The following is a 14,706-nucleotide window of genomic DNA, read 5'->3' as shown; positions in this document are numbered from 1 at the left end:
GGGAGGCAACCCGAGTTTAAGAGTTTGCATTTCTTTTTCCTTTATCTTTTTTTTAATTTCTTAGGATTTGTTTTATTCTCATTTTTCTTCTGAAAATATGTTTTTAAATGATTGCTTGAGGGCAAGAAATGCTTAGAGTGTGGGGTGGTAGTTTAAAAATAAGAAAAAAATCAATTTTTGTTCAAACCGCATGCTTTACTCGTCGATTATACCCGATCTACTCAGCGAGTACAAGCGCGAATCCCAAGAAAATCACGAATACGCGGGTTTACTCGGCGAGTAGTCAACTTACACAGACGGTTGATAATCTGTAAAATAAGGGTTTCACTCATTTTTACACACACAATCGCCGTGCACAGCCTCTCTCAAGCAAGTTCTTCACTTTTTGCAAAATCTTCAACTTTTAAGAGTCAAGGTATGTTTTCTACACTTAATACTTGCAAAAGGATGAAACTTTATCACTTATTAGCGTATATTTTGTCTAAATTCGGATTTGGGGGTTTCCCCAATTTCTAGGGTTTTGATTTTACTATGAATTAGGAGGTATTTGGCTAAATTTCTTTTGGATGAGTGATTATTAGACTTAGTACAGCAAACCCCTATGCAAAATTGGGTGTTTTGGGTGGCCTATATATACTCGGCACAATCTGGTCCCGATGTTCATCCTACTCGCCGAGTAGGTCATGAACTCGGCGAGTAGGAGGCTGTGTAGATCTGTTTTGATCGATTTTAATTGTTGGATGTTGTTTGTTTGTGCTTTCTTAATGTCATTTTGCAGGCACCATGTCCAAAAGAGGTCAAACTTCAAGAGGGGGAAGCCAAGGAGATATCTTGTGGCTATCTTTGCGCCAAATCACCTTGAAATCATCTCAAGCCCGCGCCAAGAAAAAGCTAGAAGCTTTGAAGCAGAAATAGATATACTTACCTATTGCTGTAGACTAGGATTGGCTGGGGAAGGTTGGCCTAGAGGAGGAATTGACACCATATTTGGTGAAGGAATGTAACATGGGGTATACATTCCATCTACCGCGCAGGAGTGCCACATCCGTTCACCAGTCGACCGTATCATTCATCGTTTCGTCGCCAGCACAATTAACATGCGAAAGGATGATGACAAGGTCTCGACCCTTGACACCTTCTATCTTTGGAGCATTATCACTCCTGATGTTTTCTGTAACCTCCCTTACTACATAGCCAAATATCTTGCGGAGGGGGCGGTTAAAGAGAAGGTGACCTCCAAAATCCATGGAGGAATGTTCGTGACAAGGCTTGCAAGGTCCTTTGGGATCTTGGATTTGCAAGAAGAAAGGGCGCTAACGTCATTTCTCCCCCTCCATTCAACACCACGCTATATAGGAGGGCAAGGATTATGGAGAAGTTTGGAGATTCCTTTTCAATTCCACATGCGGATGAACCGGTTATCCCCAAGGAACCGGGAAGGCGGGTGAGGCAAAGGAGCGAGCTGGTACGGGAAGACCCACCGGTTATTCCGGTGGAAGAAGAGAACGATGGTTGGAATCAAGTTGAGTACCGACGCTACTTGGATGATATTGGAAGAGGGGTCAACTATAACAATCAATCATTTGAATATCTCTTCCAACAAATGAATATCGCCCCGAGACCCGGACCCGGCTATCCCTACATTATGAATTGGGAGGAAACGATGAGGAGAGGCCATGAAGAAGGAGGAAGTGGAGATGGAGGAACTAACATGGAGGAAGAAGAATGAAGAAGTTCTTGTTTTGTGTTTTTATTTATTTTTGTGTGGTGTTTGATTTGGACAAATGTTGAATTTGGATGATTTTATTTTTTTTAGGACTTTTATTGCTTTCACTTTTGGTTGCATATTTTTCAAGATTGGAAGGTTAGGATGCATATAGAAGTTGTAAGGGTCAAGGTCTAAGTGAGGAAGTGAGGAATGTACAAATAAGAGTGCGCAGTTTGTCATTAAGGTTGAGTCCGTTAGAGTTGGGAGTGATAGAGAGTGTTGCTACTGGAGTAATTAGAGGAAGAGTCACAAAATGATCCCAATTCAGAACCTTAATCAAGAAGAAAACAAGCTGGACAAATTTTTTCTCAACACAGCGCCTACTAGCTGAGTGCACAAATTCTACTGGGCGAGTACATGGGTAAATACGCGACGTAATTGCAATCTGGCAACAAACTCGCCGAGTACACGATTATCTCGCCGAGTAGATCAACATTTTTTCGACTTCCAGAGTTGTTTTGGGCACTTTCATTGCAGTATTTGTCCATTTTTCGTGAAGAGTCGTTACCGGAGGTTTCTAGGAGCTTTGTCCTATACTTTTGAGTCATTTTGCATGTCTACCATACGAGATTTTGACACCCAAGACATGGATGAGCTGTTCCCATGTCTAAAGTCAATTGAAGATGGAGCTGAAGAGAAGAGATATCAACCTAGCGACTGCTACCCCAGGGGAGTTTGTTCCAATTCTTTCTATATTTCATGTTTTTATTTTTCATGCAGGATATGAAATGAGGGCATTGCATAAAATAAGTGTCGGGTAGGGGGTTGGTTACATCTTAGTGAATTTAGAATCCTAATATCCTAATTTAGGTCTATTTTAAAAATTATTGGATACCAAAAATGTGACTTAGGAATTAATTTAGAAAAATTTGGTAAAAAGTATTTAGGATTTCATGTTAGAATTGTGTTGATGATTGCATGAAGACCCAAATGTTTAGTTGAGCCTATATACGTTCTAGTGCATTTGTGGATTCCTTATTCTAGTGAAATCATGGGACAAAAACACGACCTCGCTCAGCCTGAAGGATGCAATATGTTTAGCATCGTGTACCAGAAATGTATCCAGGAAAATTATTATCATTAGCCAATAAAGGTTGAAGTTGAGCGCCCCTGCTTAAGCATGTAGGGTTTTGAGTGAAAAAAAAAGTGAGGTACATGTAAAAAAAAGAGAGAGAGAGAGAGAGAGAGAGAGAGAGAGAGAGAGAGAGAGAGAATTGCAAGAGAGTTTGAAGAATTTTGGAGCAATTAAAGTGTAGATCAAAAGATCAAAATTCCAAGAAATTCAAAAAGTTGAAGATACCAAAAATCAAACAACAAGGTGGTGAATTCAAAGAAATCAAAGAGCAAATGCCAAAGAAATGAAGAATTCCAAAGAGCTCCAATGTGGTATCATAAATTGTAATTCTAGATTATGTATGCTTGGGTTGCTCAACCAAAAATACCTTGAGGGTAGGAGGTTTTCTGCGAATGGATTCGGAGGGATGCATAAAATGTGCATTGTTCGGGATGAGTGGGAGAATGTTTATGAGGATTGTGAGTATTTAGAGTATGGGGGTATTTAGGAAAATTTGAGACACAAATGCATGCGTTGCGGTCTTGGAATAATGGCTGGGTTAGATTGGAGTTGTTATATATGGTTCTAATATGTTAAAATTCAGTTTTGCTTGGGGGCAAGCAAAAGTCAAGTGTGGGGTATTTTGATATTTGCATAATTAGTCATATGTTAGCATACATTTTTATTCATTTTTAGCTAATTATGTGCATAATGTGGACAAAAGTTACTTAATAATGTTTAAATTTTGTTTTCAGTCCAAAAGGCATGCTTGGAAGTAAAAGGGAACAAGGAGAAGCGATTGGAGACCAAAGAATGAAGAATGAGGAACAAAAGCACACTAACTCGCCGAGTCTGCAAGGCTACTCGGCGAGTTAGTGTGCTTTTGTTCCTCATTCTTCATTCTTTGGTCTCCAATCGCTTCTCCTTGTTCCCTTTTACTTCCAAGAATGCCTTTTGTACTGAAAACAAAATTTAAACATTATTAAGTACCTTTTGTCCACATTATGCACATAATTAGCTAAAAATGAATAAAAATGTATGCTAACATATGACTAATTATGAAAATATCAAAATACCCCGCACTTGAATTTTGCTTGGCCCCAAGCAAAACTGAATTTTAACATATTCGAACCATATATAACAACTCCAATATAACCCAGCCATTATGCCAAGACTGCAACGCATGCATTTGTCTCTAAAATTTTCCTAAATACCCTCATACTCTAAATACTCACAATCCTCATAAACATTCACCCACTCATCCCGAACAATGCTCATTTTATGCATCCCTCCGAATCCATCTGCAGAAAACCTCCTACCCTCAAGGTATTTTTGGTTGAGCAACCCAAGCATACATAATCTAGAATTTCAATTTATGATACCACATTGGAGCTCTTTGGAATTCTTCATTTCTTTGGCATTTGCTCTTTGATTTCTTTGAATTCACCACCTTGTTGTTTGATTTTTGGTATCTTGAACTTTTTGAATTTCTTGGAATTTTGATCTTTTGATCTTCACTTTAATTGCTCCAAAATTCTTCAAACTCTCTTGCAATTCTCTCTTTTTTTTTTTCAACACACTTTTTCAATTCAAAATAAAAAACCTAGAAAAACTTATGCTTAAGCAAGGGAATTTAACTTCATCCTTTATTGGTTAAAGGTATTAGTCTAGTGTGCAATGACTACTTAAGCTTTCCTGGAAGGAAAATTCACTGGTTTTATTCCTACTTCTAACTGATAAATTTAGCACACAAAGGCAGTGAACCTGTCTTTTAGTGGTATAGTTGGATAAGTAGGGTGTCGAACTCAGGGAACGGGAATTAAACTAATAACTAATTTTAACTAAGCAAATAATAAAAGTAAAACGGTTTTTCTCTAGTTTTACAAGACTAGAAACTTAAACATACCACTTAAACACTAAATTAACTAAACAACTAAAACAAGTAACAAATTTACCAAATTTGATAAAGGGTTTCTGTTTAGGTCCAACCAATTCACTCCTATGGTTATTTATATGGTAATATGATAAATCAATTGCTATTGGTTACCAACTATAGTGGTTAGGTTCATGTTCATTATTACTAACCCTTAGACAATTAATCAATTCAAGCAGTGATCAATTGTTTAAACTAATTAATTCCCTAGTTTAATTATTTGGATTAAATAAGATTTGTAATTGGTTAATCAAATTGGTGTTTCAATTAACCTCTTGTTTGTTGGTTTCTCAAACAAGCTCACACATTAATTTACCCATTCTCTTATTAATCCTAGTTTCATATTCATTATTCCTAGGCATATGATAAAGTGTTCACATAAACATATGAGGTTAACAACTAAGAGATTTTCATGCAGCTTAATTGTGTTCCAATTAACAGAAAATAGTTGTGGTTAATGCATAAGGTTCTTTAATAAAATTAATTTAATAAGATCACCAATAAACAATCAATCAAAAAGTAATAATTAAACCATAGGAGTTACTTGGTCTTCCCCAAACAGAAACAAAACAAATTTAGTTCATAGTTACAGTAAAAAAAAACTCAAAAACAAGTTCAACTAGGCTAGACATGCTTAAATTCAAAGATTAAGTGGAATGTATAACCTAAATTGCCTTGATTCTTCAAAGGATCGAAGATTAGGGTTCCTTGGCTCTCCAAAGGGTTCTTCAATCGCAGGTGCAGCTCCCAAAAGTCAGAAAAATCCCCCCCATTCGGATAAAGGTTCGGTATTTATAATTATCACAAAACAGGGTCTACTCGGCGAGTAGCTTCGTGGACTCGCCGAGTACAGGTACAATCTGTCCATTGTCTGCTAAATTTTTGTACTATTTTATCATAGCTATGAACTCGCCGAGTAGGTGCGATTGCACTCGGCGAGTGGACTGTTTACAACTAAAAAAATCAAAGCTAATTAAAAGAATTCTAAAACTAAACCAATAATTTCTAAAACCTAACCTAATTACTGTATTACTGAAAAATATAACTTTGTGCAAGAAAACTCACACAAAGGATCGATTAAATTAGGAATTAAATTTAATTTTGGGAACGTTCCCCGGCAACGGCGCCAAAAACTTGATGCCAGTGATGCTCCATGCTATGGCTCGCTTTCGTTTCTTCAAAACTTGTAGTAGCCCTTCCTTTTCAGATTCAGAGAGGTCAGAGGCTATTATCACTGGCTTTTGATGACCATCTTCCAGGAAAGCATACTCCAAGTGGTCTGGTAACGTTTTGAGCTCTGTTTTTTCAATCTGCATGATGGACTCGTCGAGTGCTGGTAAGGTACTCGACGAGTTTACAGTTGAATTCACGAATTCTGCTTTTTCTTCACTTGGACTCGGCGAGTAGATCGGGCCTACTTGCCGAGTAGATATTTCAGATTGTTTCACTAGTTCTTCATACTCAGCTTCTTCCAGCAACCTCTCGATCTCCATTAAGTCTTTTTCAGCATCAAATTCTTCATCAAAAATGGTGGTCTTGCTGGAATCTTCATCTTCACCTTCTTCCTTCAATTCATCATGCATGCCAATTGAGAATGCCATGTCATCACTATTGCTTGCATGCTTCATAGCTTGATCCACCCCAAAAGTAACCGAATCATCTCCTACCCGTAAAGTGAGCTTCGAATCTCTCATGTCCACTATAGCACTTGCTGTATTGAGGAAGGGTCTTCCAAGGATGATTGGGACTTGAGGATCCGCCTCCATGTCTAGAATTATGAAATCAACGGGAAATACAAACTTGTCTACCTTAACCAATAAGTCTTCACATATTCCTCTTGGAAAAGTGATTGTCTTGTTTGCTAAGTGAATCGCCATACGAATTGGTCTCGGTTCCGGGAGATCCAACTTCTTGAAGAATGAATAAGGCATTAAATTCATACTTGCTCCTGAATCAGCCAAAGCATGAGTGGTAGCCAAGTTGCCAAATTGGCAAGGCAAAGTCAAGCTTCCCGGGTCACCCTTCTTCTTTGGTAGTTTGTTGAGCATGGCAGCTAAACAATTCTCATTAAGTACCACCTTTTTCACTTCCTCCATCTTCCTTCTATTTGTAAGAAGTTCCTTAAGGAATTTCACGTATTTCGGCATTTGTGCGATAGCTTCAATGAAGGGTATGTTGATTTGAAGAGCCTTAATATGGTCAAGAAACATCTGGTACTCTTCTTCTTGTTTTTCTCTCTTAGCTCGAGCTGGATATGGCATTGGAGGCTGAAAGGGTTTTTCAGGATTCTGATTTTTCGGATTTGGCAGTGGACTCATCGAGTCCATATTATGGACTCGGCGAGTAGGCTCTACAGATTGAAGGTTTTGACTTTTGTCTTGAGTTTCTTCATCTTCCTTCTGCATTTCAGTTGGTGCTTTGTTTTGAATAGGGGCCAGAGGAGTGATTATCTTCCCACATCTTGTTGTGACTATGTTTATGTGCGCGCCTCGTGGGTTGTTTTCGGATTTGCTAGGAAGTTCGCCAGGTGATCTTTAGTTTATTTGTTGAGCAAGTTGCCCTAGCTGCGTTTCTATGTTGTGGATAGATGCTTGCTGGTTTCTAAGCATGGTCCTTGTTTCTCGAATTGTAGCATCACGATCACTATGTCTCTTTTCTAAAGTAGCTACAAATTCGGTAAGCATTTCTGTAACGCCCGTAGATCCGGGCTAGTCAAATTAGAGGCAATAAGGGTCGAAAACGACTTTTCGACAAAAGATTATTTAGAATAAATAATCTTAACCAAGTTGTAGAGTATGTCACAAGGTTTCCATACATATAAAGAACGTCGAAATCCGAGTTATAACGAAGAAGTTATGACCCGTCGAAGTTTCGCGATAGAACCGGCACGATACCGGAAAGCGTAAATAATGAATTTACGATAGAGCGAGATTTAGCCTTAGCGATCTAAACGGAAGTCGTAGAATATGTTAAACTAAGAACATCGATAAAAAGAACGCCCAAATCTGACTCCGTATGAAGAAGTTATGATTTTTCGAAGTTTCGGACTAGTAGTGTACAGCCCGAAATTCGAATATTTGATCGAGCAGTTTTTAGCTGACACGACCTAAACGAGAATCGAAGATCTCGTTGAGAGTAGCGTAACGAGAAAAAGATGGGCGAAAACGGATGTCGGATGAAGAAGTTATGAGGATTTGACGGACCAAATCGTGTCCCGGCCCGTTAATAATATAAAATTTAAAATCGAGCCAAAATTAGCCGACGAAGTCTAAACAAAAGTTGTAGAGTACGTTCCCACCTCCGCGTGGATATAAAGAACGTCGAAAACGGAGCTCGTATGCGAAAGTTATGATTTTTAGAAGTCGAGAATGCAATTTGCGAAGGCTGATAAGGAGCTGATGACGTGGCGCATTGTGGACCGTCCATCGCTGATCAGATCTCGCTTCGGATGAAGAACACATCGCCCTCACTTACGCCCTGCGTCCGAAGCCAGTACACGCCGCGTACCCTCGCCCTGATCTATTCCGAGTGAGAGACAGCTGGAACCTCGCTGGAGCTCTTATCTGATGACTATGCCCCGCGTAGGTCCGAGGTACGCCCAGCGTACCGAGGCCTCACAGGGCTATAAAAGGGGCCCGATTTTCCTTCATTTTTCACACCTTTCTTCACTCTCTCTCTAACTTCTTTCTCTCTCTAAGTGTTCTAAACATCCCCAAACCCTAGGGAACCTCCCTAGCACCCTAGGGAAGCCCCGAGGCTCCCGGAGTCCCGAGAAAAAGGAGTTTTTCGGTTTCGAAACGCTGCTCCAATTAGGTCCCGGTTTTCGATAAAATTCGCTGTAAGTGTGCTACGCTTACGCAATTTTTAATATAGCTTTCATATAATTATAGGAATGTTATTAGGTCCTTAAAATAATTATTTGGGCTATTAAAATGAATTATATTGAGTATTATTAACACTTAATAATACTCGGACTAATGAATTTGTCGCGGTTATCGTTAAACTAATCCCTAGTGGTATTGGTACTAGGTTTTATCGAAGGAATATCGTTTTGAGAGTATCGAAGCGCTGTCCGAGTACTGAGTCACCACCTACTCAGGTGAGTGCATAGTCCCTTACATCTTACACATAGATATGAAGTATTTTATATAAACTACGTGCTATGTGTACATATTATCTGAATACATGCTGTCTATGTTGGATGAACGTTTTATACATGTTTTAAAGGATTTAAACTATATACGTATTTTATAAATACGAATATGTTGGGTATGAGATGGGTAGATGAATGATGAGAGATAGAAGATGACGTGAGTATACATTGGCAGCTATAGACTTAGTGCCTATGGGACAAACACCGGTAGCTATGGACTTAGTACCAGTTAGACGTTGGTAGCTATGGATTTAGTACCTGTTAGAAATTGGTAGCTATGGACTTAGTACCGATTAGTCAGACGCTGGTAGCTATGGACTTAGTACCTGTTGAACACTGGTAGCTATGGATTTAGTACCTGATGAGTAGGATATAGCAGCTATGGAATTAGTGCTTTACGAACGAACATCGGCAGCTATGGATTTAGTGCCAGTCCTATAACCCTGGAAGTAAGGGACTTCAGAATAAACGAATGCAGGATAGATGACTCTTAGGTTAAATCCTTAAGAGTAAAGAAGATAACGGGGATGGGTAATGGGGTTAATTGTTTGATGATTAAACATAACAATTATATTATTGTGGGTTGAAAACCCTATGTACTCACCAGGTTTCCCAACCTGACCCACTCAGTTTATGTATATCACAGGTGACGAAGTGAAGTGACATTACACTGAGAGATTTAAAGAGATATAGATCACTAGTGTAAATCATTGTAAGTTCTGTTTATGCTTATGTTTCGGTACTAACGATGACATCCCAAACGTTTTAAAATGAAATAAATAAGTTTCCTCGAAAATGTTTTAATAACGTATTTACCATGTTTTCTGGGAACAAATTCCGCAACCTTTATATAAAATGAAGTACTCTGACTTTTATAAAGCATAAACAAAAAAATCGGTCTTTTTCTGGCCGTGATTTTGGGGATGTCACAGTTGGTATCAGAGCATTAGTTTAAGCGAACTAGGAATATGGATTTATTTCTAGACTTAAACTTAGAATGCTAAGCAATGATTGTAAGGTGTGAGCACTAGCTTATTTTAGGAATGATGCCTAAATTGCTTTTATGTGCTAAATGCTTTGTGCATGATATGTTGTTAATTGTTCGGATCTATGGTCTGTTGCCGACCGGATCTGGAAACCTTATGTGTTTAGGATTCTAAACGTACGACTACGGTATTAGGACTAGCATGTAAACGTTTCGGTGTGATAAGGATGATTTAGACATCAAGTAAAGGTCTAAATTCACCTTATTCGGTGTATAGATCGAGATGGTAAGGACTCGTAGCGGAAACGTAAACGCAAATGGGAACAGGAACCAACCCCCAGTGGTTCAGCAAATACCTGTTGTAGAAGAAGTTGCGCCTGAGCCAGTCACCATGGCTGGAGTTCAAGCCATGATTCGGGCTATGTTGGCTGAACAAAGGGAAGAAATGAGACGGATGTTGAATAGGGACGAACCTACCGTACATGTTGAACCAACGGAGCCAGTTCCCGAGCAATCCGAGGAAGGGAACTACAGCCGCCAAGTGAGTCAAGTAGGGACTCAAGGTGAGCAAAGGGATGGCCCAGAAGGGAGAAACAACAAGGATGGGCGGATGTACAAGAATTTCTTGGGTGCGAAACCGCCAAGTCTCTCAGGAAGCCCGAAGCCGGTTGAGATTATGGATTGGATCTCTGAGATGGAGATGGTGTTTGAGAGCTGTAGCTGTAATGAGAAACAGAAGACTGTCTTCGCAGTAAGACAGCTGAAAACTGGAGTCTTGAGCTGGTGGAAGCTATTGGCAGATACGATGCCACGAGGAGAAGCCTTAAGGATGTCGTGGGAAGAGTTTTTGGAACAGTTGAAAATGCAGTACTGCTCGGAGGTAGATCTGATAGACCTAAACAACGAGTTTCAGAACCTGAAGAAAGGGAAGATGAGTGTTGATGAGTATGCCACCGCATTTACCGAGAGGATGAAGCTATTTCCCTACTTGGTGCCTACTGAACTCTCCAAGATTGATAGGTTTGCTAACGGACTGCCCACTGACTTTGGCCCAATGGTCAAGATGGCAACTACCTTGAAAGCAGCTGTTAGGGCAGCTAAGAACGTAGAGGCCCAGATAAGAGAAAAAGGTCTAGAAAAAGATAAGGGAGGAGAGAAGCGGAAGTTTGAAGGATCTTCGAGGTCGAACAAGGAAAGAAAATTCTCAAAGCTTGGAGGAGGAGATGGAGGTGAAGCAAGATGGTGTGATAGATGCAAGAAGAAGCATGGTGGGAAGTGCAATGAAGAAGTGACTTGTTACAAGTGTGGGAGGACTGGTCACTATTCCAAAGACTGCACACATGATGATAAAGTATGCTACGGATGTGGAGGCAAGGGGCATATGTCCAGAAATTGCCCAAAGAAAAATAAAGCAGTAAGACCAGAAACGCCACCAAGGCCAAGGGCATTTCACATGATCCTCGACGAAGCAGAAAACCGTGCGAGGAATCAAGGATGAGGACTTCATATCAGAAGATCAAGTTATGTAGTAGCCATAGTATTTTATGATGTAGCCTAGTAGAGGCATAGTCTAGGGTGAACTTGAACACCTATCTAATCGTTTCAAGAATTAATATAAAACCTTCGTTTTGTTATCTGATGTGTCGAATGATTGTGTGATTTGCTGCATGGTGACTTGGGAAACTGCGAGACAATGCTTGGGACGAGTATGAGTAGGTGTGAATGGTAGTAGAGGCCTATACTACCGGAAGCACAAGACTCACACTTGGATCAGGGAAAGTCACAAGGTTACCAAGAAGCTAGTAATTGATTTCGTTTTATTCAAGTGTGTTGTTACCATCGTTTCGGTAATGACTAAGAAGATTGTTGATATTCCAACCCTAGTGGCCATATCGAATCGAGTCCGACTACGATGAGTATGTTGTGTGGTTCAGAGAACAAAGTTTGATGTAGCGTCCGACTTAAACCAAACGATTGAAATCAAAGCGATCAATAGAAATATCACGCTCGTTGTTAAAGAAGTTGGTAGCTGGAAATGCCAAATGTTAAAATGTGATTATATCACATTAGAACATGAAGGAAGGCATAGCTTGTTTTAGAATTTAACTCTAAGAGACCTAAGTCTAAGTGTTGCAACATACGATGATAGGTCATTAGAATATGACACATCAATCCATAGTAGTAATAGAAGAAATCATCTCAGGTTCGTATCCAGAAAGGATCGAGATTGTGACTTGCAGGTCATAATTGGGAGTCTAGCCTGAGGTAGAGAGCAGGTGCACGATCGAGTACTCTTACAACCAATGAGTTTAAGAGATAGACTTGAAGGAATGTAGAAGTTATAATTATTACCTAGGATGAAGAGATGACGTATAGAGTCATTATACGACCCTGTTTCGTTGATGATTCCGGGACGTAATCATCCTAAGGGGGAGATAATTGTAACGCCCGTAGATCCGGGCTAGTCAAATTAGAGGCAATAAGGGTCGAAAACGACTTTTCGACAAAAGATTATTTAGAATAAATAATCTTAACCAAGTTGTAGAGTATGTCACAAGGTTTCCATACATATAAAGAACGTCGAAATCCGAGTTATAACGAAGAAGTTATGACCCGTCGAAGTTTCGCGATAGAACCGACACGATACCGGAAAGCGTAAATAATGAATTTACGATAGAGCGAGATTTAGCCTTAGCGATCTAAACGGAAGTCGTAGAATATGTTAAACTAAGAACATCGATAAAAAGAACGCCCAAATCTGACTCCGTATGAAGAAGTTATGATTTTTCGAAGTTTCGGACTAGTAGTGTACAGCCCGAAATTCGAATATTTGATCGAGCAGTTTTTAGCTGACACGACCTAAACGAGAATCGAAGATGTCGTTGAGAGTAGCGTAACGAGAAAAAGATGGGCGAAAACGGATGTCGGATGAAGAAGTTATGAGGATTTGACGGACCAAATCGTGTCCCGGCCCGTTAATAATATAAAATTTAAAATCGAGCCAAAATTAGCCGACGAAGTCTAAACGAAAGTTGTAGAGTACGTTCCCACCTCCGCGTGGATATAAAGAACGTCGAAAACGGAGCTCTTATGCGAAAGTTATGATTTTTAGAAGTCGAGAATGCAATTTGCGAAGGCTGATAAGGAGCTGATGACGTGGCGCATTGTGGGCCGTCCATCGCTGATCAGATCTCGCTTCGGATGAAGAACACATCGCCCTCGCTTACGCCCCGCGTCCGAAGCCAGTACGCGCCGCGTACCCTCGCCCTGATCTATTCCGAGTGAGAGACAGCTGGAACCTCGCTGGAGCTCTTATCCGATGACTACGCCCCGCGTAGGTCCGAGGTACGCCCAGCGTACCGAGGCCTCGCAGGGCTATAAAAGGGGCCCGATTTTCCTTCATTTTTCACACCTTTCTTCACTCTCTCTCTAACTTCTTTCTCTCTCTAAGTGTTCTAAACATCCCCAAACCCTAGGGAACCTCCCTAGCACCCTAGGGAAGCCCCGAGGCTCCCGGAGTCCCGAGAAAAAGGAGTTTTTCGGTTTCGAAACGCTGCTCCAATTAGGTCCCGGTTTTCGATAAAATTCGTTGTAAGTGTGCTACGCTTACGCAATTTTTAATATAGCTTTCATATAATTATAGGAATGTTATTAGGTCCTTAAAATAATTATTTGGGCTATTAAAATGAATTATATTGAGTATTATTAACACTTAATAATACTCGGACTAATGAATTTGTCGCGGTTATCGTTAAACTAAACCCTAGTGGTATTGGTACTAGGTTTTATCGAAGGAATATCGTTTTGAGAGTATCGAAGCGCTGTCCGAGTACTGAGTCACCACCTACTCAGGTGAGTGCATAGTCCCTTTCATCTTACACATAGATATGAAGTATTTTATATAAACTACGTGCTATGTGTACAAATTATCTGAATACATGCTGTCTATGTTAGATGAATGTTTTATACATGTTTTAAAGGATTTAAACTGTATACGTATTTTATAAATACGAATATGTTGGGTATGAGATGGGTAGATGAATGATGAGAGATAGAAGATGACGTGAGTATACATTGGCAGCTATAGACTTAGTGCCTATGGGACAAACACCGGTAGCTATGGACTCAGTACCAGTTAGACGTTGGTAGCTATGGATTCAGTACCTGTTAGAAATTGGTAGCTATGGACTTAGTACCTATTAGTCAGACGCTGGTAGCTATGGACTTAGTACCTGTTGAACACTGGTAGCTATGGATTTAGTACCTGATGAGTAGGATATAGCAGCTATGGAATTAGTGCTTTACGAACGAACATCGACAGCTATGGTTTTAGTGCCAGTCCTATAACCCTGGAAGTAAGGGACTTCAGAATAAACGAATGCAGGATAGATGACTCTTAGGTTAAATCCTTAAGAGTAAAGAAGATAACGGGGATGGGTAATGGGGTTAATTGTTTGATGATTAAACATAACAATTATATTATTGTGGGTTGAAAACCCTATGTACTCACCAGGTTTCCCAACCTGACCCACTCAGTTTATGTATATCACAGGTGACGAAGTGAAGTGACATTACACTGAGAGATTTAAAGAGATATAGATCACTAGTGTAAATCATTGTAAGTTCTGTTTATGCTTATGTTTCGGTACTAACGATGACATCCCAAACGTTTTAAAATGAAATAAATAAGTTTCCTCGAAAATGTTTTAATAACGTATTTACCATGTTTTTCTGGGAACAAATTCCGCAACCTTTATATAAAATGAAGTACTCTGATTTTTATAAAGCATAAACAAAAAAATCGGACTTTTTC

The 14,706-nt window shown here is 39.7% G+C and overlaps 1 long non-coding RNA gene across 1 annotated transcript in view; it reads left to right on the top strand.

Annotated features, from left to right (window-relative positions):
- Positions 1 to 14,706, top strand: part of LOC145072884 (uncharacterized) — a 36,606-nt gene that overhangs the window by 15,249 nt on the left and 6,651 nt on the right. The window lies entirely within an intron of this gene.

The sequence above is a fragment of the Lactuca serriola genome, chromosome 1 (assembly GCF_051521515.1).
Source record: "Lactuca serriola cultivar US96UC23 chromosome 1, Lser_US96UC23_V15, whole genome shotgun sequence".
Lineage (NCBI taxonomy): Eukaryota > Viridiplantae > Streptophyta > Magnoliopsida > Asterales > Asteraceae > Lactuca > Lactuca serriola.
This window is presented reverse-complemented; position numbering and strand designations above follow the sequence as displayed.